Here is a 27,567-nt window from a genome sequence, read left to right as displayed (position 1 = left end):
TCACAGGGTCCAGCAAAACCATGTCTTCTCCCAGCCTCTTCAGTTCTAGAAATCAGTAGTGGCTTCCCGACACTTCTGGTCCTGGTACCTTGAAATTCCTATGTTGATTCTTTTTACTTTGCCTACACCTCTATAAATAGCCACTTCATTGAATTCTTTTTTTAAAAAATCCCATTTGAAGATGTGTTCTTTGTCCAGCTGGGACCTTGACTGATATATCATTCAGCTTCCCTCTTTTTTTTTCATGGCTGTGACATTCAGCATTTCCTAAAGGTCAGCCTCTTTCCATTTTGTAATTTCTGTTTTCTTTCTTCTAAGCTGATACAGATTTGACTGGCTGGGAAAAGAAGGCACACAGAGAAGGAAGGGGTGCTCCCTGAGCTGCAAGGGTTTCTAATCCCCACTGTAGCAAATCCCATCCATCTGTTTGGCTGCTCTTGCCTCAGTGACAGTGCCAAGAGCCCAGGCAGGCTTAGAGGGGGAAGTGCTTTGCAAACCTCTCCACGGCCGATTTCATCCTGCATACAACTCCCCCTATCCATGATCCCTCCCGACCCCATTCAGCAGCTCTATCAATATCAATATATCAAGTTGTCCAAACAAGCCACATTACCTCCTGGTACCCTCTGAGCTCTGACTCCCCAGAGCGGCAAAATGCTCACCCATCGCATGGATGAATGCAACAGATGGTGCTTGATCTGAGCATCGCGGCAGGCCCAGGAAAGGGAGGGAGCGGAGGGGAACACCGCCTCTTTCTAATTGACATATGAGAGATTGTCAAGCTTAATGGTAACAAACCACTGGGGCCTGAGGAAGAGAGCCCTGGTACCCAAGCCAAGCTAGAGAGACAGGAGAGGAAAGGAAAAGACGGGAGGGAAGAGGAGAAAAAAACAAGAATGAAAGAGAGAACTGTGCTCAATAATAAAGAAGAGAAGACAAGAAAGAGGGGGTCAAAGATGAGTAGGAAGGAGCGGAGAGGCAGAACACAGAAGGGAAAGGCTAAAAAGGACAGGAGAGGAGACAGGGAAAGGAAAACAAGAGAAAGAAGAAGGCATAAAAGTTCACGGTGAGGGATAAAAGACTACAAACTGGATTCAGTGTATACTGCTCAGGCGATTGGTGCACCGAAATCCCACAGATCACCACTGAAGAATTTACTCATATAATGTAATACCACCTGTTTTATGAGAAAAAAACATTGAAAAGATAGAAGGACTAAGTTCTAGTGTTCTATAGCACTGTAGGGTGACTGTAGTAACCAATAATTTATTGTATTTTTTCAAATAGCTAGAAGAGAGGATTTTGAATGTTCCTGACACAAAGAAATGACCAAGCTTTGAGGTGATAGATATGCTAATTACCCTAATTTGATCACTGCACATTATGAGCATGTATCAAAATATTACACTGCATCCCATAAGTATGTACAATTATTTGTTCATTGATATTATTTTTAAAAATAAGGCATAAAAGAGGGTGGACCCTGAGTCATTTTGCAAAGGCATAAGTGTTGTGTGGGTTTCCAGATACCAGGCAAGCCTCAGCTTCTACCCTGGAGAAGAAGCACTACACGTTGTGTCTACACTGATACTCAAAAACTGTACATTTAAACTGTCATCGTCAAGACCAGCCTGGCCAACATGATGAAACCCCATCTCTATTTAAAATGCAAAAATTAGCTGGGTGTGGTGATGCATGCCTGTAATCCCAGCTATTCAGGAAGCTGAGGCAGAGAATCACTTGAACCTGGGAGGTGGAGGTTGCAGTGAGCTGAGATCACACCATTGCACTCCAGTCTAGGCGAGAGAGTGAAACTCTGACTCAAAACAAACACAAACACACACACACACACACCTACAACTGTTATCCATGGTTCTCTTCCCCACACAACCACCCAGGATGTTCCACCAATGAAATGCATGTGGGTTTGAGTTGAAGTTCCAGTATCACTTTGCTCGCCGTCTTTAATTTTTTCAGATATCAGTCTGTGATATAAGAAAATTCACATTTCTTGAGCACCAATTTTTTTCTAGGTAGGAAGCCTCGTATTTCCTTATGCTTTCTCACTTGCTCCCCCTAACAACCTGGAAAGGTAAGTATCAATAACTTCTGTTTAGAGATGAGGATAGCAAGACTCAGAGATGTTACACGGTTTTTCGAGGTCATGTAGGTTAGAGACGATAGAACTGGGATTTGGACTCAGGTTATGGTGACTCCAATGCTCTGGCTTTAATCCATTGCTGCATACTGTAAGTACTCCCTCTCTGGTTGGCTTGGTGGGTGGGGATGGGTATCTTAATTATGGAGTTTGGATGTGATGTTTCTGGGCCTGGATAGGGCTCTGATAGCTTAGCTCCTCTTCAGATCACCTAGGCACAGAGCCCTAGGAAATCTGGCGCTGGCTGAAACCAGTGAGTGGCTTGACTTGATTGGAGATTAGCCTGCTATGCCAGTGGACCCTTGCTCAAGACTGTCCACCATGGAGGTTCCAGTGCTGACCCATGTCTCACTGCAGAACTGTACTAAGAGAACCCAGAAGCAGATGGACATTGACCATGTTGCCTAGTGCAAGTGAGAAAGCTCACTGGAGTTCCAGTATCAACTCTGCATGTGCATGGCCTTGAATTACTTCCTTCACTTTTGCAATCCTTGGTATCCTCCTCTGTAAATGTCTGCAGGGTTCTTGGGACAATTACATGTAATTATGTACAAAAAATGTCTAACAGAGCTTCTAGAACATAGTAAATGCTCAAGAAAGAGTAATCATTATTCATCTTTCTCTCACCTGTCAGCTTCATGACTTTTCATTTAACTCATTCTTTCTCATTCATTTTGAAATTTTTGGCATTATAAAATAGCCACTTTGCAAACTCTCTTAGAAATTATACATTCCCCCTTTCGTTCAAATGTGAAAATAGAGGCATCAAGAGATAAACTCATGACAAAGTTAGCAGCAGACCAAGGTCTAGCACTCAAATCTCCTATTCCACTACTCCTTCCTGCTTTCCCAAATTTTAGGATAATTTTAACCTCAGATCTTATGATAGTTAATTTTGTGTGCCAATTTGCTAAACCATGATACCCAGGTATTTGGCCAAACATTATTCTAGGCATATCTGTGAAGACGTTTTTATCTATATTTTTTTAGATGACATAAACATTCAAATCAATAAAATTGGAGTAAAACAGAACATTCTCCATATGGTGCAAGAGCCTCATCCACTCAAATGAAAGCCTTGATGGAACAAAAACTAAACTCTCCGAGTTAGAGGAATACACTACATTTGGACTTGAGCCGCAATATCAACTCTTCCCTGGGTCTTTAGCTTGCTGGCCTACCTTACAGATTTGGAACTTGCCAGTCTCCACAATCACATGAACCAGTTTCTTTCTTTTCTTTTTTCTTTTTGTCTTTTTTTTTTTTGAGACGGAGCCTCACTCTATTGCCCAAGCTGGAGTACAATGGCACGATCTTGGCTCACTGCAACCTCTGCCTCCCAGGTTCAAGTGATTCTCCTGCCTCAGCCTCCTGAGTAGCTGGGACCACAGGCATGCACCACCATACCCGGCTAAATTTTTGTATTTTTAGTAGAGATGGGGTTTCTCCATGTTGGCCAGGCTGGTCTCGAACTCTTGACTTCGTGATCCACCTGCCTCGGCCTCCCAAAGTGCTGGGATTACAGGCATGAGCCACCACACTCGGCCTGAATCAGTTTATTAAAATAAATCTCTGGTTAGATAGACAGATGAAAGGAAATAGAAGGATAGAGAATATATATAACTAATAGGGTGGTGTGTGTTTGTGTGTGCACGCGCGCACGCGTGCACGTGTGTTTGTGTCTTGTTTCTGCTTCTCTAAAGAACTCTGACCAATGCAACCTCAATTTGTGTCCTCAGGCTTTGGACTTGGCAGAGTCAAATACCAGTACTTGGGACAAGGTGATAAGAGAAGACATCTTAGTCCTAAGGTACACCTTAGCTGGGAAGACCCAACGTAAATGCAAAAAAAAAAAACATCCAATTTGGAAATTGTGAGAGTCCATTCACTGAATATACTATTCCATCTTATATAGGAGTCACCTCTTCCTGAAAAATAATAAGAAAGAAAACAACTAGTGTTCTTTAGGCAGATGAGAATGCTTCATGACTAGAATAAATTTAAAACCCAAGCACACATTTTTAAAAATGGCTTCCTCTTTCCAACTCTCAGGGGTAAAAATTGATGGATTGAATTTTCTCTCGTTTTAGTTTTTCCTCCTGCACATTTTCTTAAACCTTTGGTGCCTGGCATAGCTTATCTTCAAGCACGTGCCTACAGACAAGACAAATGAACAAAAAGGAGCAAATATAAATTGGAAAACTTGGGAATAGCCTTTTCTTATATACAAGATCTTGGGCCTGTCAGGTAATACTGCAGACTTGTAGGGTGGTCATGATTCCTGCTAGGAGAACTGCATTGAGTTTGAATGATGGAATTAAATGTAGTGATATTTTTCTCTGCTCTGTTAAAAACACAATACCTTCCAGGTTCTCTGGAGCTGGCTTCACAGTCCCTAGCCAGAACACAGATGGTCTCTAAGATTCTCTCCAGTTCCATCATCCCATGTTTCTAAATGTAAATGAATGTGCTTTCATGAAGATGAATGCAATAAATACAAGAACTGCATTCTTCAGTTTGCAAAACACTTTCACCTCCCTCAACTTATCTTATCCTTACAAACTGAACTTCCATGTTACAGAGACCAGAGAGGTAATAGACATCCCAAAGGTTGGATGTTGGAGTTGATACTATAGGCCCACAAATCCTTTTCAAGGAAAAAAGGGTGAAGTAAGTAGACAGCTTGGGTCTAAGGCTTCTGGATCGCTTCATTACCACCTTGATCTCAATGTGCAGGAAGGGAAGGCTTTGAAATCAGCCACAGTCTCTTACCAGCTGTGAGACTTGGGCAAGTAACTTAACACTCAGAGTCTCAGCTTCCCTAACTGTTAAAATGAGGCTTGCAATTCCAAATCTAATAAGCTGGTTTAGGATTAACTGAGATGCTAAATGCATATCACAATGTCTGATACACTGTAAATACATTTTTAAGAGACAAGGCCTCATTCTGTCATCCAGACTGGAGTACAGTGATACGATCACATCTGGTCTCAAGCGATCTTCTTGCCCCAGACTCCTGAGTAGGTGGGACTATAGGTGCACATCACCATGCCTGGATAATTTTGTTTTTAAAATTATTTGTGGAGATGGGGCCTATGTTGCCCGGGTTGGTCTTGAACACCTAGCCTCAAGTAATCCCTGACTCAGCCTCCCAAAACACTGGGACTGCGGGTGTGAGTGACCACACCTAGTCAGAGATTGAGTATATTTTTACTGTGCCAGAAAACATTTTTAAAAAGAGATGGAGTCTCCCTATGTTGCTTAGGCTAGACTCAAACCCCTTGGCTCAAGGGGTCCTCCCACCTCAGCCTCTTGAGTATCTGAGACTAGAGACATGCCACCATGCCCTGCCATTCACACACACACAAAAATAAAATAAGTAATAAAAATCTTAAACCATTAGTCATAGCAAATCCAGATCATCTGCTCAGCATGGACAGTGGAATCTAATGGGAATCAAAGTCACTAGCCAAATTCCTCCCTCCCAAATCTAGCCTGTCCATGACTTTACAGGGAGGCCACATCATATGCCTCAGAACTGCGTGGAACTAGAGCCACCTATACCTTACAATGGAGTTCTTCATTCAGTACCATTAGTGGGTGCTGTATCCAGGGGCAGGCACTGAGGACACAATGATCAAATGAACACTGTCCCTTTGTAAAACAGGACACTGTTTAGTGGAAGAGGGAGGTAAAGATAATGAAAACAGAGTGTGCTAAATGCTTGGGTAGAGAGCAAAGCATCATGAGAATACTGAAAACCTGTCTTCTAACTCCTTTTGCAAGTAGAAAGCCTATAAAAAATTTCCAGAGAAAGTACCAACTGATCAGAGCCTTAAATAAAGGATGTGGAACCCGGGAAAGAAGATGACAGAAAGCGTATTATGAGCAAGAGAAAGGAGCAAGGTTTATACAGAAAATTCCACGCACTTTGGTTCTCCTGGAGCTTAAAGTGAGAGACAATTTTGTTACCAACAGAATCCATCTTCAAGCTAGGAAAGAGAGCCTGCTGTTTTCTACCCAATCTTACTTCTCTGCCAAGACCCTCATTTAAAAATTCCCCCTCTTTTCATAGCCCTACTATCCAGCCCCACTCTCCTTTCTGACATCTGTTACTGTTATCCCAGATACCCTGGGTGCAGCAAGAGCACAGTGTAGGCATCTGGACAGACTTGGGCTTGAGCCTTCATTATATCTGAAACTCATTATGTGACTTTGGATAAGTTCCTTAAATTCTTTAAGCCTCAGTTCCTTCTCTGAAAAATGTTGAGCATAAATCTTCCTCAAGAATTGTGGGGTTTCTTCTTTTGGTATTGCTAAAATTCAATGTAATAATATAAGCAAAGTGCTTAACACACTACCCAAACTGGATTAAGCTATCAATGAATTATAGCATTATTATCAGTATTGTTATCTGGCTTAACCTAGATAAGACTGCAGAGGGTCTTGCACAGAGTCAAAGCTCAATAAATACTAAGTTCTCCATTTCCCTTTGCGGTAACTGATGGCCTTTGACTCACCATTGTCCTTTCATGTTCAAATTTTACTATCCTTCCTAGATCCTGTAACACCCAGGGTTCTCATCTCCATTCTACTTCATCCAATCACATTCATGGTTACACCTTGGATCTTGCCATAATTTGGAATCTGGATGTGGCTGCAACATTAATTCCAAAGACACAGTTTCTGCTCATAGTCTTCTGTCTGTTCTCATGTCTTGCTCTTTCATGCTTATCAAGCTTGTGCTTTGACCTCCAAAAGGTCACTTGGTCCTGAATTTAGGCATATTGTGTCAAACACTTGGGAAAATATAAAACTGTTGCTGACAGATTCATATTAAACTGTTATGTGCCAGAAAAAGTTGCTTTTCCAGCAGCTGGTTGGAAGAAAGGGGAGAACCCCACTCTCCTACTTTTAATTCCTTCCTTTCTTGAAATTCTACTTCCTCCCAGTTTCACTTCCTCCCTAAGAACTTGAAGTTCTCAGGTTCATTTGTTACCAGGATTCATCTAAATGTACCATTCCTATTTTCCAACTCTATCTCAGTGTTCAGATAATCACAGTAACAGTAATAACATTTACTGTTTATGGAGCGTTTACTGCATGACAGTTATTAGTTTAAGGTAAATACAGCCATCATTTTATGTAATCCTCATAATGTCCATGGTACATGGAAGTATCTGCCTCATTTTTTCACCCCCACTTTCAACTCCACAACCTTGCTGCTGCCTCAGTGTTGATACAGTACACTTCATTGCCCCTTGACTTGGGCTTGGCTATGTGACTTGCCTTGGTGAATGGTATGTGTAGGGAACTCAGGATGTGCTAGTTATGAGCCTGGGCTTCAAGAAGCATCACATATTTGTACTCCCACACTTGCATCTGACACCACCAAGAGGAGGGCTTGTCACGGCTAGTCTGCTGGATGAAGAAGGAAGAATGACTCAGGGTAGACTCATAGCTCTGCAGCATGGAGCGGTCACCTTAACTCCTACAGTCTGGATCCTTGACCCTAGCAAATCTTCAAATGATGAGCAACGCCTGTGAAATGAGAACAACACTCCATTCTATCCTCCTTTCTAGCCTCAGAACGAGTCAATATTTATTATTTCATGACACTAAGATTCTATAGTTGTTTGTTATGTAGCACTGTTGTGGCAGTGACTGACTGAAACACAACCTTTCAAGATATATATCATTATTTCCATCTTATAAATGGGTGAGTGAGGCACACAGAGGTTAATTAATTATTCAAGGGTCATACACAATCTTTGAATAGCAGAATTGCACAAATATCCTCAAATACTACTTTAGGGCTTATTTTGCAGTGGGAACAATAAACATGATTTAATAAATTGACTTCCATATGGAAGAGGGTGAAATAAATGGTCTTCCTCATAGCCATCTTTCCTTTAGACCACGTTAGTGATAATTGTGAGGATGATCCAAGCATTGACAATCACCTGAAACTAGAGGTATCCCTCATCAGTGGCATTAGAGACTGTTAACGCATCCATTCACAGTTTTTAGAGTTGAGCTATGCTTGCCAAATGAATGAACAAATGTTTCCAGGCATGTACGACCAGGCACTCAGTGAAGGGTATAAAAATATGCATTGTGACATGAGTATATTATTTACCCATAATATGGCTGGGAATGGGGATGAGGGGAGAGCAGAAAGTGGAATGTGTATAAATTCTCACTACTTCAAGTGGCAGATTTTCCACCCATCTTCCTTTAAACTAAGGCAAATCTTCCCAGTGTAATAGGGTGGTTACAAAGTTAAACATATGTAAGTCAACTATAGCAAATGGCAGAGATGTTAGAGTAAAATTAATGCAGCCACATTATAAATATGTCCTATTTCTCAATATTAAACTCTTAAAAATAGACTGGCTAAATATATAGACAATAATGGATTGAGGCTGAGTTGGCGTTACTATGAGGCTTGTGATTTTCCATTTAATGGCTTATAATTTCCATTTCCCATTTCTACATGACAGTAAGAGCAGGTTTGCTTCATTATTCATGATTACATGCCGTCACCATCAACAAAAACCCAAGCAGGAAGCTAGAGAGTAACACTGCGGTTGTAGCAGAGAATCCTGAATTGGAAACTCAGTAGATCTGGAATAAGAAGAATAGCACTCAAGTTCCATGTTAGTTGCTGTGTGACTTCGGACACTTCACCAAGCCTCTCTCGGCCTCAGGAAATTAAAACTCCTGTGACATGTATCTTAAAGCATTTGGTAAGCTAGGTCATTATAAAAGTTTGCAATATCATCACTTCATTTTTACTAGTAAACCCTAGTTACAAATTCTGCTTAACGCATCCTTAATTAAACAGTATACATACAAGAGGATGAGACAAAAAAATGGTTAAACATGTGCAAAATTATTTTATTATTATATACAGCAAGGTCCAAATCCTGGGTCTGCCTGTTAGCATCTGCTTACCCTTGAGTACAATGACATTGATGTTCTGAGCCTCAGTTGTCCTTTGTTTACTATATGAGGATAAAGATACATATAATAAGGATTTAAATAAGAAAACTGTAATATCATTCACTCATTGTGTGTTTAGTGTTTACTCTATACCAGGCACCATTACCTCATATGCCAGTCACCACAAGCCTAGGAAGTGAGTGACATTAAGGAGAGAGCCCATAGCTTGTCTGAATTCCATGATCTTAACCACGCTGAAATACAGGAAGAGGAGTAAAAGAAGAGTGTGAAGGGAACAGAGAAAAGATCAAAATGTGGAGTGCTGGGCTGTCCCAAGCATGTATGGAGGCTGCTGTATAGATATGGCATCCCATATGCGTCTCAGAAATTGTTTCTATCCCGTGGTAGATAATCCTGAATTGTCTTCTTCTTTTCCTTGTTTGGCCCTGGTTAAAACTGACTCAGCTAAATATTATAGATAACTCCTTTCTTTTCTATCCCCTTCCCAGAGAGCAGCCACAAAACTGAGCTGAGGCAGTAGAGAGGACAGGAAATCAAGTCTTCAGCAGAGCAGAACAAATTCCTTCTCTGATGTTTTTTGGTGAAATAATAGAGATCCATCCTAGGTAGCCATTTGCACAGGGAGCCGGAATGTACGGTTGGATGGGTCTTGAAGAATACTCTTATATTGCTAGATGTGCACAATGAGGTAGAGAAATGTGATAAAAAGAAAAAGACAGAGAGAGAGACAGAGAGAGACAGAGAGACAGAGAGACATAGAGACAGAGAGGCTGTGATAGAACCTCAAAACCAAGCCCCTCTCAGCAACACAGGAGACTCTGATAACCTTGGAAGGAAGCTCACACTGCAGGCGCTGTTCTGATAAGGGTTACAGACTATCAAGTGCTATCTCTCTTCTCTGAGTAGCCTCCTCCTCTACCTTATCCTTTATCTGTCACCTATGGATTTAAAGCTCCAGACATTGGACCTGAATTAGAGGTAGGTTTCCAAGCAGACTTTTTTGCAGTCCACACCAATAATGTAGATTTTATAAACACATATTCAGCTGGACATTTTCCTCCTAACTTTTCATTCAATAATTTGGGCACCAGAGAGATCAATACGAGTTAACAGTAAGGTGACCACTAAAGTCTAGAACCAATAAGAGGACAGTTTTACTCTTTATTGCTCAGACCATACCTACAGGAGTGTGTTGAGAGATGAGTGTTACATTAAGCATATTATTAATAGACCAGAGTAGGTCCAGATATGAGAAGCTAGTCTGACACGGAAGATTGTAATGGTATCATGAGGAACTACAAGACTCCAAGGGAGTAGAAATTAGCTGCCTTCAATTACATGAAGGGCTGTAGTACTAGTACCACTTCTAATATTAATGTTTAACATGTGTATTGCTGTAGCTGCACCCCAGGCTCCACGATGCATGCATTATGTATGTTATAATTACAAGAACTAGTATCTTTTGAGTGCTTACACTGGGCCAGACATCTGCTAAAGGGTTTTGAAGTTATAATTTCATGACATTCTCTATGATGCTGCAAAACAAACACTATTTATAACTCTCTTTAACAGATGGGAAAACTGATCCTGAGAGAGATTAAGGTTCTTGACTAACGCAGGGTTTCTCAACTTTGCTACTACTGACATTTGGAGTTGGCTAATTCTTTGCTGTGGAAACTGTCTGAGGCATTGTAAGGTGTTTAGCAGTATTCCTGGCCTCTATCCGTTAGCCTCTAGAAGCCCTCTCCCCAAGCTGTGACAACGAAGAGTGTCTCCAGATACTGACAGATGTCCATTCAGATTGTGAACCAATGGACTAAGGTAACAACGATTATTTTATGAATCTACATCTAGAGCTTTCTAACTAAGGAAAGAAGACCATGAAGAAGTGTTAACCAGGTGTAAGCCAGCAGTGACATCACATTGCAAAAATGAAAACAAAAAACAAAAATCCCAGAAAAGATTAAAGCATTTGATAAACGTAAACTAAAAGGCAGGCCAGACCACTGACAATGCTTCAAGTCCATTATCCTGTGAATTTAAAACTTGAGGTTCTTATTTTTATTCAGGTTTTCAGTAACTGTAGTTTAGTAATTGTAGAGGAAGATAAAAATCTTAATTTGAAACATCTTCTCCTTAGCAGAAACCTGAAGAAATTCACCTTGCCTCAACATGTATAAGGTTGGGAAGTTGTCACTCCCAACTCCCTTTATTCACTCCTCCAGCACATACACACAGACATACAGACCTACATCCTCTTGTCCATGCCTCTGGGCTCAAAAACAATTGATCTGATTCGTTATCTAGCTCTCGGCAGAAGAAAGCTGAGATACAATAGCAAGTTATCAGCTGTGCAGCAAATTGGCAAGTTTCCACTGGATTGTAATAAGTTAATGATGCCCAAGAAAGGAAGACATAGACAGGAGGGAAGCCCACAGCCTCCCACCTGTCTCTTTTCATGGCCAGAACATCTATCCCCTAAGCTGTATTTGAACACAGAGGAGGGAAGCAGAAAGGAGACATGCACATCTCTAGCAATTAGAGACTGGAAGGAAAAAAGGCACATGGATCCAAGTTAGCAGGAAGACTGCTGGAAGCCCATCATCCAGGTGGCATTTTGGAGTCAGTCCTCAAAAGAGCCTGATGCAAGGAATTATATGCCAAGATGAATTTAAATTAAAGCTGGACCAAGTTGGGGTGGACATCAAAATGAATTCTTCAATTAACTTATATGACTCAGGCACTGAAATAAAAATGAAAAGGGGAGAATATGGACTTCCATATCCAGAAAGCCAAGTCAGATCTATCTGTCTGGGTGAGTTTAGCCTTCATCTGCAAAACAGGGACTGAAGCACACTTTGAGTGTGGTATATCAAAAAAGAATGAAAGTTTTTCTTAGGTGGCACACATAAAGATGCAGAAGTACAAACTCATTTTCAATTCAGAAACTGATAAGTTATTTAGTAAGACTAGAGTTCAGTTTTCCCATAGGGTTGGTGCTATAGATGAGATGAGAAGGAGTGAATGACCACATAATGACGGGGCTTAAATGCCAAGCTACACATTTGAAGTTTAATCTGTAGAACAGGGATATATGAGAAGGCTTTGATCAGGAAAGTGACACTGTCAGAGATACACTTAAGAAAGATCAATGTAACTGTAAGTATGGAACAAGGATCTTAGAGAAAAGAATGCATCATGATAATAATGAGGAAAAGAGCTGCAATTTATTAAGCCACATGGCAAGTATTGGCATTTAGCACAGTGCCAGTAACTGTGCTAGGCATTTTACCTGAATTTCCCAATTTAATACAACAGTATAAGGTAAACACTTATACAAAATAGAAAAATAGAAAAAATTAAGCCTATAATTAAAATTGTGCTCAAAGTCTCAATAGTAATTATACGTGTAGTCAAGGTACTAACCCAGTTCCACCGCTAGTGACTATGCATTTATTCAAATAAACTGTGCAAGTCCAGATACAAAGTTACAGATTTTGACTATAGCAATATCAAAGGAAACAGAAAACAGGATATGCATTTAGAAAAGATATGTTTAGGGGTTAGAATGAGAAACAATGAAAGGACTTAGATATGAATTGGAGGAGACAGAAAGAAGTCAAGATTGCATTCTGATTTTCCTATTAGGAATGCCATAGAAGTATGATTTGAGAGTTAACTATACCCCAATATATCCAGAAGTTCGTTGGATGTTCCCCTTTGTAATTACAGACAGATGACTTGTCATTGATATGTTCCTTACCATGATCAACTTATCTACAGAACTAAATCAAAACTTTCACCACAGAAAATTATAAAATGTCATGGCATGAAGAAATTTCCACATTTCCCCATCTGTCTCAGTGAGTGCACGGCAGAAGGGCATTGGGTGAGACCACGTCCCAGACTCTGGGATTTTGTCAAGACTAGAAAGTTCAGGCAGATAGCCAGGAAGAATACTGGTGAAATGTGCAGGGTGGCTTGTGGAAGACTGAACTTGAAACTTCGGTAAACAAAATTTATGCAAATATTTACACTGTCCTGTTAAATTCGCTTATCATGAATTTCTCTGTGGCTTTGACCTACAAGGTAAGTCAAATCCTTGCAGTCTCACTGCTTGGGACAACAGACATTGCACTCACTCTGATCACCACTGCTTGCCCACGTTCAGCAAAGTTTCCATCCCTTTCTGTATCCTTGTCCTCTTGGATGTACCTGACCCTCCCTACCTCATCCTCTCTCCGTCACAATCCTCATTCACTTCCAAGCTAAATGTCTCCACTGATGTGTGCAAACGAACCGTTTATGGGAAATGCCATGGAATGTTAATTTCATTTGAAATTGGGTAATTGCAAAAAGTGCTTCCACTTTTTTATTATATAGAATGAATAAGTATTGTATTAATAGTGCCATTTCCAATTATGACCACTATCGTAGGCCTGTCGTCTGCTAACTATGGTTTATTTTTCATGGAGAATTTTTCTGAACAGTTTTTTTTTAAATCCCCCCTTCTTTGCACCATTGTAATTAAGATAATGCAGAATAATTATAAACACATTGGAAGCTCAAATGCCAGCATACAATATCCAACTAGTGCTGCATGCTTATTATAATTTCTCAAGCGAAAAAGAAAAAGTGTTGGAGTCTACTGAGGAAGGTGGATGAAGGTTGACGAAGTCAGCAAGAAATTGGCCAGAACAGTCCAGAAAACCTGGCCAGAGCCCATGTGTGGGGAGCTGAACTTGATTAGATATTTCTAGAAAGCAACCAGGAAGTGTGCTAAAGTTTTTTGGGTATTGAAAACATATTTATTGAGCATCAACTCATTAATGAGTGCTGTGCCACCATGCACAGCCACATTTTGTGCATCTACTATATATCAGGCGCTTGACATAGATGATCTGATTTCCCCATCAAGACAACTTCATGAGATTTGATTACCATTTGACAGATAAAGAAACTAAGAGTCTAAGTGGTTAAAGAAGTTGGAAAATTTGAAAAAACAGAATTTGCAAGCTGAGATTTAATCCTTGATTCTACTATTAGCTAGTTATGGCAATTAGCTAGTTATTGCCATTAAGAACCACTCCAAACAAGATTGTATTCACCAGTGTGCTTGTGGGTCAAGTGGAGCTCAGATTAGTCAGGCTAGGCTCAGTTTTGCTTCAAGCTGCAGGTTTACTTCACATCTCACATCCTCTTTAAGCCAATGGACTATGTGGGACATATTCCCACAAAGATATGGAAGTCACAGGAAGGATACTCCTGTATGAAAATGCATTTAAGGCCTTAGTTTGTGTCCCACCTACTTACGTCTTAGCGGTCAGAGTAAGCCAGATTGCCAAGCTCAACATCAATAGGATGGGAAAGTGTACCCTGCCCACAGTGGCCAGTGGGGAGTGAATATTTGCTGAATGGTAATTCAAGCTATTAAATAACATACCTATAAAATATTTCAAGTTTCTATAACACTATGAAAACCACATAGGGTCTAAGTTCCTAGGGGGCAGGGGTCCAGTCAAAGGGAGGCATCTGCAGTGACACAGAAGTGGTATAGCGTTACGTGACCTGTAGCAAGGTAGTTCCTCATTGTCACTTTTCTCATTCATATAAATGACAACAACACAGAACCAACCTTCCTAAAAAGGCTACTGGAGGATGACTATGATGCCTATAACAAATGTTAAGAAACAGAATGCATCTTCATATGCTCATGTCCTGTCAACTTGTTCTGCTTTAATTTTCTTCATTAAGCATATTATATATTTATTTTATTATTTTCCTCCCTCGACTTTCCAAATGTATGCTAAATGAATAAAATGACTTTCTATTTCATTAACTTTTGTATTGCCAGTAGCTAAAACATTGACTAGAATGTAGTAGGCACTCAATAAGATTTCTTAGTAAGTGAAATTCAAGGTGTGCAAACTCTAGCTTATAAATATCCTGTATATGTGACACAAAGAACTGAACTTGCATTAACTAGGTACTGTCTTGACTCTGAAGAAAGGACAAGGTTTTGTGAGAGACACACTGAGATGATGAAGATCATAATGGGTAGAGATGGTGGTTTCATGTTGGTACTAAAAATAGAATTAAAAAGTACACACACACACACACACACAAACGGTCCCTGAACTTGAAATCAACAGTAGTGATAGCATTTTCTGAGCTGTGCAATTTTGGCAGATCTTTTATCTACTGCAGTTCTCAAGGGATCTTATCTATATAATTGGTTTAATAATATAGACTGCCAGAATATCTCAAGTCTCTGAGATAACACGTTAAAGTGTCTGACACAAAATATGTAGCTACCAGGATGATGATGATGATGGTGGTAGGGACAGTGGTAGTGGTAGTGATGAGTAGCATTCTCTTACCATGTTGTTTTTCTTGGGAAAGGAACAGAGAAATAACTCTTCTAAAAGTAAACAGAATTAAAACCACAAAACAGATACAACAAAGGGCTGGGGGTTAAAAGTGAGAGAAAGCACTTCCATTGAGGAGAATTGGAACAGCTTTATGAAAGAAGAGACTTTTTTTTTCTTTTTTCATGAGACAGGGTCTCACTCTGTCACCCAGGCTAGAGTGCAGTGGCGCAATCTCGGCTCACTGCAACCTATGCCTCCCGGGTTCAAGCAATTCTCCTGCCTCAGCCTCCTGAGTAGCTGGAATTACAGTTGTGTGTCACCATGCACAGCTAATTTCTGTATTTTAAATAGAGACGGGGTTTTACCATGTTGACCAGGCTGGTCTTGAATTCCTGACCTCCAGTGATCCATCCACCTCGGCCTCCCAAAGTGCTGGGATTACAGGTGTGAACCACTGTGCAGGCTGAAGAGGAGGCTTCTCTAAAGACTCTTAAAGACTATGTAAGATTCATATATGGGGAGATGAGAGAGCAAAATTCTGGCAATGGGAAACAAAACAAGAACATCTACAGAGAAAGGAAAGGGCACAGGTAACAGTTACAACTGTCCAATTTTCACTTTTTTTGTTTTTTTTTTTTTTTTTTTTTTTTAGAATCTTTAGATTTATCTAAGGAACTCCAGAGTTACTATATTAGTTGATTTCTACAATAGCCACGTATGACATATAGGACACTTTATATCACCACTTTATAGATAAAGAAACAGAGACTCAAAGACAGTGCATAATTTAACTTTGTAGCTGGGTGAAAAATGGAAATTTCAGCTCAGACCTCAAAGTGACACATATCAGAAATCAAAATGAGTTGAAGGTAGATCACCCAATAGATCATGAGAAAAGCAGATAGATAATAACCAGTCAGTGAACTATTAAACTTTTCTATCCCATCAAAGGAATGACAAGTAACTTTTGAAGAGAGGATTTACAGAGAATTTCTTGGGAAACAGCATTATTGTAAGCCTCACCTCCTCCTTCCTGGAGGGGAGTGCCTGCTCTTTTGGCAAGTGTAGGGAGAAGGGTTCTCTCAGGACTATTCAGAGAGCTTCACTTGTGACCCCTGGCCAGTGATCTGGTGTCCAGGTTACACCAGGGGAATGTATAGAATGAGATGGGCTGGCCAGCCGCTCTGGTGAGAGCAAAGCAGAAGTATCTGTGTAGGTATTCGCTTATTCCCCCAGAGCATTCTCCAAGGCCCAGGTAGGATAACAAACCAGAGAAAACCAGGATGCAGTTAAAATACAGAAGAGTTACTAAAAGCAAGGACTCTAAGCTAGACTGCATGAACTCAAATCCTGGCTCCTCCACATTCCAGCTGTGAGATCTTGGGCAAGTTCTTTAAGCTTCCCTAGGCTTGGTTTCTGCATCGGTAAAATCTGTAACATCGAGATAATAATTGTACTGTTGTGCAAAGGGTGTTGTGAGGATTAAATGAGTAAATATAGGTAAAGTATTCAGTACATTATAAGACCTACACATATGTTGGTTAGTTATCAAAGTTGTCCTAAGTTCTGTGGAATAAGGATGCCTGGAGGGGTGAACAGACCTCATTAGAGAGAAGCTAGATAAATTATTGGATTCATAGAATGAATGAATGAACACATGGGAACATGCATGCATCCAACCATATTGAAGAGACCTCAGAAGAGAGATGGGTAGGAATGGGGGCTGGTTTCTAAGGAGACCAGGAAAATGCTCCCAAAGAGCTTTAATGTCTACCAGGATCACTGAAGTTGAAATCAGGTTATGAAAATGCCAGTCAACCTTTCCCACTCCTCATACCTTTCTCTGCCAGGCTCCATCCACACCAAAGCCCCAGAGGGGTTACAAACAGTAGCTACAAAGTAGGGGAAGAGGTAAGTGACAAAGAGAAAGCAAGCAGGTTTTGCCTGCCTTCCTCAGCTCCCAAGACAGCTTCAATTCCAGTTAGGGGAGCAGAAGGTGGGCCCACCTTTGAGTGGAGACTGAAGGGTTGGCTAATATACGGCACGAACATCTCTGATTTGAGACTGTATTTTCTACATTCAGTAAATGCTGGACTTTGTATTACCTAACGCTGATCAGAAAAGTCACAGGACTGCCAAGTTTTTATACAGGGGCAGAGGAGAAACTAATGCCATAATACTACTCAACAAGTATAGGTGATAGGAAATAAGAGTAAAGATGCTTTGTGACTGCATCCCATGGGCCATTCCTGGACAGCATACTGGGTTACAACTTTCTCATACTGTTTTTGTAATACTTATTATTTAATTATATTTATACAACTTTTTTTTCACTCTAGCCAGGGCTTTTAAACAAATCATCACAACCAATCCAGATAAAAATTACTTAGCATGGAAGCAGCAGAATTTGATTTGAGTCTACATCTCCCAACTCATGAGCCATTCTCTGTACTGTGAAACAATCGATATATACAATGTATGAGCCTAAATAATGCATTTTTCCCTTTAGCTCACACTTGGATTGGCCATTAATAAGTCTTTTTTTCCCCAGTGGATTAAGTACTTTTGCTATATATTCCCATTTTATCGTAGACTTCCATCCTTGTAACACTTTTTTATATGTGCAATGATGTGTGATTGCTACCAGTTGAAAATGACTTCCGCATAGGCAAAGGCCATATTTATATAACTTACTACTGTCTTTCCAGCGACCAGCACAGTGCCTGGCATATAGCAGGAACTCACTATCTGTCTGCTAAATAAATGAATAGATGGATTAATCATCATTTTCACTATCAGTTTCAAAGCACTGATCTTTTTGAGTTCAGTGATTTTTTGATTGGTCAACAATTGGTTTCATGCATAAGTATCTGTCTTAACGTATATTTTCAATTAAAAAATTACATCCACTGGGTTTTAAAATCAGTTTTAGAAGCATCCACTTTTAGAGGTATGTGAAACCCTCAAAACCATGATTTTCATCTGGGGAAACTGAGTCCCAGAAATTGAGAACAACATTGAGACAGGGTCAGGATGAGAATGCAGGCAGAAATCTGTCGCTAAGTTCAGCGCTCTTTCTGTGACATCCAGCTGGCTGAAGAACCCTTTGGCCCTGTATAGCTGATTGTTTTTATGGATTCACACTTCAGGGCATCACCTGGTGAGACTGTCATTGGGTGTAAATGAAAAGTGAACAGAAGCCTAGAGGAAGCTTCCACTCTGGCATAAATAAACGGAGAGCAGAATCCTAGCCTAATGTTGCGTGAAGTTTGGGGAAAGATCAATAGCTATTAAATCAAAACAGATCGTCAGCCTCCTGGTCTCCTTAAACCCCTGCCCCCCAATCCCCTCCAGGCAGCCAGCAGGCTCTGAAGTGTGTTATTCACGGGTAGATTTGAAGTTGCAGATGAAGCATCCTTATGAAACATGGGCCTGAGCTGAAGCAGCGAAGGTTCCTCAAGGCATAAAGATAGGGATCTCTGACTTCTCCCTGGGATGTCAGGCTTTGGTGAAATTTTCCTGGCACATGCCTGACCCCTGCTGCTGTGAACTTTGCTGGGAGCCTACCCGTCCCTCACTGGGCATCTGATTCTCAGCAGGTGTTCAGGAGGACAAATGGTGATAGACAAGTTGACTGAATGCCCTCTCCATGTGGCCACTGTACTAAGTGCATGGTAGATCATCTTTCACTTCTCTCAATAACCTGATGAGATAAATAACTTCTTTTATGGGCATTTTATAGTTGAAAAACCTGCAGCTCTAGAAGCCTACCATACTTGCCCCAAGGCGTTTTGGCTGGTGTGAGGTAGATGAAGTATTAGAACACACAGTCTGACTTCAGAGCCCACGCTGACAACCACCGAGCTTCGTAACTCCTACAGCTCACATGGTGGCAATATTAGTTTCAGGAGGTCATGGCCTCTCAACACACCTCCCTGATGCTGCCCTGCCTATTCCATCCCTCTCCTGCCATTTGCATTTACACTCATTTAAAGCGTGCGAGTCTTTTGATGAACACTTACAACATGCCTTGTATGATTTTAGTTTATTACAGCCAGTACTTTTCTTCAGTCTCTGCACAGTAGGTATTGTTACATCCGCCTTACAGAAGAGCAAATGGAAGCTCAAGAAGGTGAAATATCTTCCCGGAGGTCATCTGGTCAGCAAGGGCCAAGGCTCAGATTCTGAGTACAAGGGCTGGGCTCCTTTCAAAGTGCTCGAGTGGAGCCCTGCCTGACTGACCTAGACTGAAGTGATTCTCACATCTCTAAACTACAGCTCCTCTTTTCCTGCTACTGTCTTCACGGAATGCAGAACTCTACAGCACGAATGTCCAATAGTTAACTCATGATAATAGATAGTTACTTGTGTCATGAGACTTGGAGGTCCTGAGAGTGAGGACCACCTGTGTTCACTCTGCATTCCACACAAACCCTCAGCCCAGCACCCAGCACACTATAGATATTTAAAATTCCAGTGGCAAAACGTCATCCTCTTTCTCCATAATTTCAGCTGTGAGTTGCTGAGCAAGTCACTTCATGCTTCTTAAACTCTACTGTCCACGTCTATCAAAATGAAATAATACCACCTCCCTATAAAACTGGTTGTAGGGTGAAATGGGTAACTAAATATAAGGCATCTATGATTAACTAGAATGCCTAATGCAAAGTAAGTGTCCAGTAAAATAAAATAAAGACATTAAAAAGCCATTATCATAGGAGCATCTGCACCTGAAGCAACCCATTGATTATCTCAGGTTTCCAAACCTGTGAAACACAATCATGGAGTAAAAAGGAGCTCTGGAATGAAATAAAAAACAAATGAACCTGCTTATTCGTAATTATGTAAGACAGGTCTTCACTTAGTTAACTGGTTTCTTGGTACACAGACATTGAGACTTATCAATAAAATTAATAACGATGCTGCTGATAATACCAAACATCTGCATAACACTGTGTAATTCTAGCATGTGTTCATTTATAGCAACAGTGGAAGCGGAAAAGAAACACAAAAAACAAAAATACAGGTATGGAGTCTGAAGGGTCAGGTCACAAAGAAGAGCCCAGGACCTATGGGCTTGTTTCTCCCACCCTGCAAATCCTCTGGTATGGCTCCCCCGTCTCTCTCCTCTTGAGTCTCACCCTTTCTAACCCCTTCTCTCCATTGTAGTCAATTCGATCTGCCAAAAATCCAAATAGAATCTTATAATTTATCTGTCTAAAGACTCTTCATGACTTTCCACTGCTTTTAGAACAAAGTCAAATGCTTGCACGTGGCTTGCAAGGAAGGCCCTTTATAGCTTGGTCTATAACAGCCTCTTCATCACTTGCTGCTATCCATTCCTTTGTGAAGCAAAACAAGCCAAACCTAACTTCTCGCAGCTCCTTCACATATAATTTTCTCTTTCACTTCTAATACTTCCTATTCCTCATCTCCCGTAGCTAACAGCTACACGTCTTTCAGATCTCTGATTAGCTCTCTGCTACTCAGATAAGTCTTTCCTGACCCTCTGCAGTAGGTGGATCCCTTTGTTAAATGGCAGCATCTAATTATTCTCACATAACATACTCTTATTATTCAATATCTTCTTCCCCATAGACTGTAGAACTCCCCTAGAATCAAATAAGATATTCCATATTTAAGAACCCGGCATGATACCAGGCATGCAACATGATGTTTGATTTCTTTCCTCTCTTAGACTCAGTTTCCTCAAAGGGAAAGTTACGTTGACAACATCCATTCTTCCTGCCATACTGGGCTGGTATAAAAATAAAAGAACATATGAAACAACAATGTTAAAATTCCCAACCACTGTTCATTTAGTAGTGATATATATTTTATTTTGTAATTTAGAAAGATGATCTAAAAAGGCAAAACCAAAGTAAACCAAAATATAATTAGAATTTTGTGGGGTAAGATTGAGTAATTAAGAAAAATACCATCAACAGACCCTGAAAAAAACCTCAAAATACTTTGAGTGAAACACACTGTTTATATATCGATTTGTCTATAATGTTCTATCTCTGTCATCTCTCATCAGTTTATCTATCTACCTGTCATCCAATGTTGATCACACTAAAACCTTTTATCTCAAAACATTTCCTTAACTGTTAAATTTTTGTGACTCCAAAGAAAAATGAAATCCATATAATTCTGAGTCATCTACAGTTAAATCATTAAAACATACTTTTTAGTGATCAGGAGATTTTGAAATGATTTGAATACATTTCCTAAAACCACTATCTTTTTCTCTCTTCATTGTAACCATCTTTCCTAAACACAATGCTGCACTAAGGAAATGAGCAAAATCAGAATACAATAAATGCTCAAAATACTGTGGGGGCATGAACTGATAAAACATGAAATGACTTTCTGGGAGTTGGAAAATGTGGCTGAAAACATCATTTTCTCTTCTGAACCTGAATGTGATGGACAAAACCAACTCAATCAGGGAAAAAAATATCCATTCAGTAAATTATTAAGCATCTATGATAGACCAGGCTCTGAACGAGGAAGACATTGACCCTAATCATAAGAATTTCTGTTACAGAAGTAGAGAGAGACATCAAGTAATTTCATGATTGCCATGTGCTGCACTGGATGCTCTGTGAACATGTTACAAGGAAATCTGATGTTATCTGGGATGTCAGCAAACCTTTTCCTGAGTAAAGAATATCCAAGCTGACATCTGGCTTGACTTTTAGCCTAAGAGCAATGTTTTATAGCCACGGAGGTGATAAGAACTGATCTAAATTTTAGAGAGGTTATCAAGGTGGCTTTGAAGAGAGAAAAACCCAGGACAGTGGGTAGTATGATGGGGTAGAGACCATTTACAGAGGCCAAGTCAGCTTCTTTGAGACTCAGTTTTTTCACCTCTAAAATGGAGGTTACAGTCCTTCTTTCTCCATTGCAGAGTTGCCTGGAGGAGATAAGAGGATAGTAGGAGGAACTAAGAAGTTGGTGGGAGGAGCCAAAACAATAGTAGGCAAAGCTCTAAGGATGGAGGAGCTAAGAGGATGATGGGAGGAACTAAGAGGATATGGGAAGAACGGAGGAAATTATGAGTACCTGAATGCTTCACAGTCTGAAAACATGCTCAGGCATGTTAAATTAATGGGAATAAAATTTACTTTATCAGCATCTTCACTTCCACAAGGACATGGATTCTGTGAAGACCTATGGTCACACCCCTTTGATGAAGTGTGGGAATTTTTAACTTATATTTGGGGGTAAGAATTCCGCACCTTTGAGATCCTAATGAAAGCCAGAGCCTTTATTTTTTTTAGAAAACTGCTTAGTGTAGAACAATGCCTATAATCCTCACCAGTTTCCAGACACTATGCCCTGTAATCCACCCAGGGACCTCATGTTAGAAATTTCAGGTTTAGTACAAAGCCTTCAGTCATTATAGCAGGTCTTTTCTAACTTGTCAGATTATAACTCATAGTAAAAAATATGCAGTTTATATTTCTAGCCAACTGAATAAAAGTTGCATGAAGCAATACTATTGTGATACACTATAATATCTCCTATTCTCTCCTGCTATATTGTTCTCTATTTAATGTTATTGAAGTTTGTTTTTTTCGCCATTTTAAATGCTGGCTATGACTCATAAATTGAATCTAACTTGTAGTGCGAAAAACAATGTTTAAAGAATGACAAGCCTATTTTTCAGTTTTGCCTCTATCTGTTCATTGCTGGGGCAATCTTGGACAATACACATCCTCTCTGAGCCTCAATATCCTCAGCTGTAAGATGGGGATAATAGCGTTTACCTTAAAAACTGAGACAATTAAGGTAATACTGTGAGAAATCGCTACGCAGAAATCATAGCACAGACTAGGTGTTCAATAAACTGTAGTGATTATAAATAGAGACTGCTAATGGGGGAATTAGAGCATAGCTAAATCTCTCTTGCCTGAGGGAAAGTAAAAAGGAAGAAGAAAAAGAAAAAAAAAAAAAATCTCATTCATTTTCTACCCAGGGGGTCTTTCTGTCTTCCAAATGTAGCTATTTGCTATGGGGAGGGGAACTCAATCCAAATGCTTCTGTTTGCTGTGACAGGATTTATAAATAAGTAAAATGCTTTATCAAACATTTATAGTTGTGTGTGAATCAGAAAAGAAAAAAGAAAGGAAGAGACACGTGGGCTTGGGGTTTATTTATAGTGACTCTCTGCTTTTCCCTTTCCAGTCACAATTGCACAGCTTAGCTTTCATTTGCTTATGATTGTTCTTGGATAAACTTCACTTCCAAACAGAGGGTATTAATTATTAAAACACAGACCAGATAAAACAGCCCATGCTGTTCCCCCAAACAATGACAGGATGATGTGGCAGAAGGAAGCCACTAGAAAAAAGGACTGAGAATTGCCAACACATGCTTTCAAACAGAGTCGATCTTTGGCAAAACTCATGTTAACAAACATTCTGTGGGCGCCGACTATGTGCAGCTCGGAGGCTACATCAGACATGGTGGGGTGGGGCAGGAGGCTGGCGTGGGGACTGAAGGTTTCCATGATGAATTAGAGACAGTTTTTAATTTATATCCCAGTGAAGGGAGGGAGCTCCCAACAAAAGCAAGGAGGAGATATGTAAACACCAAACTCTGAGACAAAGTGCCTCTAAACCAAGTGCTTTGGGAGCGGCATAACAGAGGACTTCCTCTTAGGAGGCATCCTGGTCTTGGAAGGAGAGCAGCTCTGGGATCTGGCTGTCTTGGGTTCGAATCCATCCCTGTTCCAGCCCATCCTAGCTCTGTGATCACGAGCATGGTCATCTCTTCATGACACAGGTGTGGTTATACCTCTTGGTGAAGGTCATTGTGAGGACTAAATATGAAAATTCATGTGAACTGCTAGACACACTGTATATAATCATTAAATAGCAAATACTTAATAGTAATATGATGCGGTTTGGCACATAGTAGGCACTAAATAAATCTCATACTTCCTTTCCTTTGCTTGAGAGTCTTAATTCAATTTCAGTTGCATCTACCTTCCAGCCACTCCAAATACAATGTGCTTGTATATCACTGATACCCTCTCTTTCCCATTGTGTATCTCATCCTTACATGACCCCAGTCTCAATCTGCTTCAGAACTTATCTATTAATTAATGTATTCATCCATTAATATTGGTTGAGCGCCTGCTGGGTGACAACACTGAGGTAGGCACTAGGGATTCAATGAAGAAGGAAGACAAAATTTCTACCTGCATGAAGCATGCTTTCTAATGGGGCAGAGAGAGAGCAATAACTGCATCAATAAGTAAAATACAAGCATTGTCAGATGATGCTAAACACTAAAGAGAAAGATCAGGCAGGAAGGAGGAGCATGAATTGCTGGGGTGAGTGCTATTTAAAATGAGAAGGCCTGGGGAGACCTTCTGGGCAAAGTAACATCTATACAGAGACTGAAGAGATCACTAAGCAGCCAAGTAGGTGTTTAAGAGAAGAGCGTTCCAATAGAGAGGACAGCAGGTGAAACACCTTGAGGCAGAAGCAGGCTTGGCCGCAGCCCATTTCTCATTTCAGTCTTCAGGAGACAAGCAAGAAGCAGAGTGATTTGATTTTGGAAAACAACTCTGCTTTTCCCACATACAAATATAAACAAGCCATGCCTTGTCAGGTATTGGATCCATTGTCCACATTAGGTTCCACAAATACATGTACCAAGAGACAGATGCCTAGATATGTTCTGCCTCTACTTTATGTGACAAGGGAGCATGGTTCTAGGCTGGGCTCAAAGGAGCTGGGAAGTGCATCATTGCCATCAACCATGCCATCCTGAGATCCTGAGCTCTGCAAGGATGAGAGCTCTCAGCAACATCCCATAGAACTGGAATAACTTCTCAGGATGTTAACACTTTGCAGGAGGAATTTAAATAAAACCAGAAACAAAGGCAAAAGAAAAAAAGAAAAGAAAAGGATTATGAGGGAGCATAGAATAGAAATATTCTCCTGCACCCAGCATGGGTTCCTGGCCTAGCTGTGTGACTACGGAAGGGTTGTTTAACCTCTCTGAGGATGAATCTATAAAATGAAACTAGTAACAGTACTTTTCCCAACGGACTGGCGTTAATGTGAAATGAGTTATTTGAGTAAATGTCTAACCTAGTACCTGACATGGAGTACTCTACCCGATATGGTTTGGCTGTGTCCCCACCCAAATCTCATATTGAATCGTAATACCCATGTGTCAATGGAGGGACCTGGAGGGATGTGACTGGATCGTGGGATTGGTTTCCCCCATGCTGTTCTCATGATAGTGAGATCTCATGAGATCTGATGATTTTACAAGGGGCTCTTCCCCCTTCACTCCTTCTTCTCTCTCCTACTGCCTTGTGAAGAAGGTGCCTGCTGCTTCTTCACCTTCTGCCATGATTGTAAGTTTAAGTTTCCTGAGGCCTCCCCAGCCATGTGGAACTGTGACTCAACTAAACCTCTTTCCTTTACAAACTACCCAATCTTGAGTATTTCTTTATAGCAGTGTGAGAATGAACTAATACACTATCTAAACATTAGTGTTGAAAAGAATGACTATATATGTTTTGGTAAATTCATATAAGGGGACACTATATGGTAATTAAAAAAAAATTATCAGTACCTGCAACAACATGGATGAATCTCAAAGATGATGTGTTGAGTGAAAAGAAGGCAGACACAAAACAACACATCGGTAGGATCCCATATGTATGAAGCATAGGAAATATCAATTTGTGATCTAAGAAGTCAGAGTACTGTTTACTTTTTATGGGTGAACATTGTCTAGGAAGGTACAAAAAAATGAAACATAAGGGTGCTAGAAATATTCTATCATAAGGCTACCCAGCAGAACCTTCTGTGACAATGCCATTGTTCACATTCTATACTGTGTGATACACTAGGTACTGTAGAATAGGCACATGCAGCTACGGGGTCCTTAGAATGTGGCTTGTTTGACCAAAGAACTAGATTTTTAGGTTCAATTAATTTTCATTCATTTTAATTTCAAAGGCCACTCTATTGGGAGGCACAGATCTACATGTTGGTCTGGGTGGTGGTTACTTGAGTATAGGCATATGTAAAGAAAACCAAGAATACTCTTAAGTCTTGTGCAATGTATATGCACTGCATATACTTCATTGAGTGTTACTTTTTAAAAATTAGCTATGACTATTAATCTACATGTGTCACCTCGTACGTTCCTCCCAAACTTGAGGTAATGCACAGAGGAAAATCCCTGTTGTCCCCATATCTGAACTGGTTCAGCGGTGGCTCAGAGAGGTGGGTGTGCCTGGGGAATGGTCACATGGCTTGTGAATCCCACAGTGGGTAGCATTTCTACCCAAGCTTTTTCTCATGAATGGGAAAGAGGCAATGTAAAATCACCTGCTGAGATGACTTCATTCAACAGCTCACTCATCAAGCACATACTGTTTGAGTGCCAGATGCTGTTTTAGATGCTTAAAATAAAACACTGGACAAAAGGGAAAGTTCTGGTTTCCATGGAGCTTTCCTTAGGAATCTTTGCTCATCTCACACTTTGGCCATCCCTTGAGTCCCTTACCTGAAGTAACTTGACCACGGGCCAAATTGTGTGAAATCAGGCTCAACTAAGCATTCCCAGTTACCTATGTTCTAGATTTGACTCCTGCTTTCTGTTGGAACTACCTAGCCTTCTTGTTCTTCTAGACTTAGATTTTTTTTCATTTATAAAACAAGGAAAGGGATAAAAGAAGATATATGGGAAAAATACTATCTAACATAAAGGCAAACAGCATTTATGGCAATAAAGATTCTTATTACTTAATTGTAAAACACCAATTCCTCACAAAAAATAAAGAACAAAATGACGGCAATCCAAAACTTCATTCATTTAGCAATCTGGCCCCAAAGCAAGAAAGCAAAACCTGTTAGAAATAAATGAAATTGACCACTCTTGAGTTTGAATGAAAAATTTTTGCACATCCCTTTTAAAAGCAACAGTAACTACAAAAAAAATCAAGCAGGCAAAAAATTAGATATAGAAATTTGTTCAATAAAAGTAACAGGTAGTATCTAACGGTTATACATGAAATCTTTTGTCCAATAA

General features: G+C 40.2%; 1 protein-coding gene across 3 annotated transcripts in view; it reads right to left on the bottom strand.

The window, feature by feature from the left end:
• The window catches only part of ASTN2 (astrotactin 2), a 997,023-nt gene that overhangs the window by 722,701 nt on the left and 246,755 nt on the right, over positions 1–27,567 (bottom strand). The window lies entirely within an intron of this gene.

The sequence above is a fragment of the Piliocolobus tephrosceles genome, chromosome 14 (assembly GCF_002776525.5).
Source record: "Piliocolobus tephrosceles isolate RC106 chromosome 14, ASM277652v3, whole genome shotgun sequence".
NCBI lineage: Eukaryota > Metazoa > Chordata > Mammalia > Primates > Cercopithecidae > Piliocolobus > Piliocolobus tephrosceles.
Note: the sequence above shows the minus strand (reverse complement) of the source record. Positions and strands in the feature narration are given on the sequence as shown.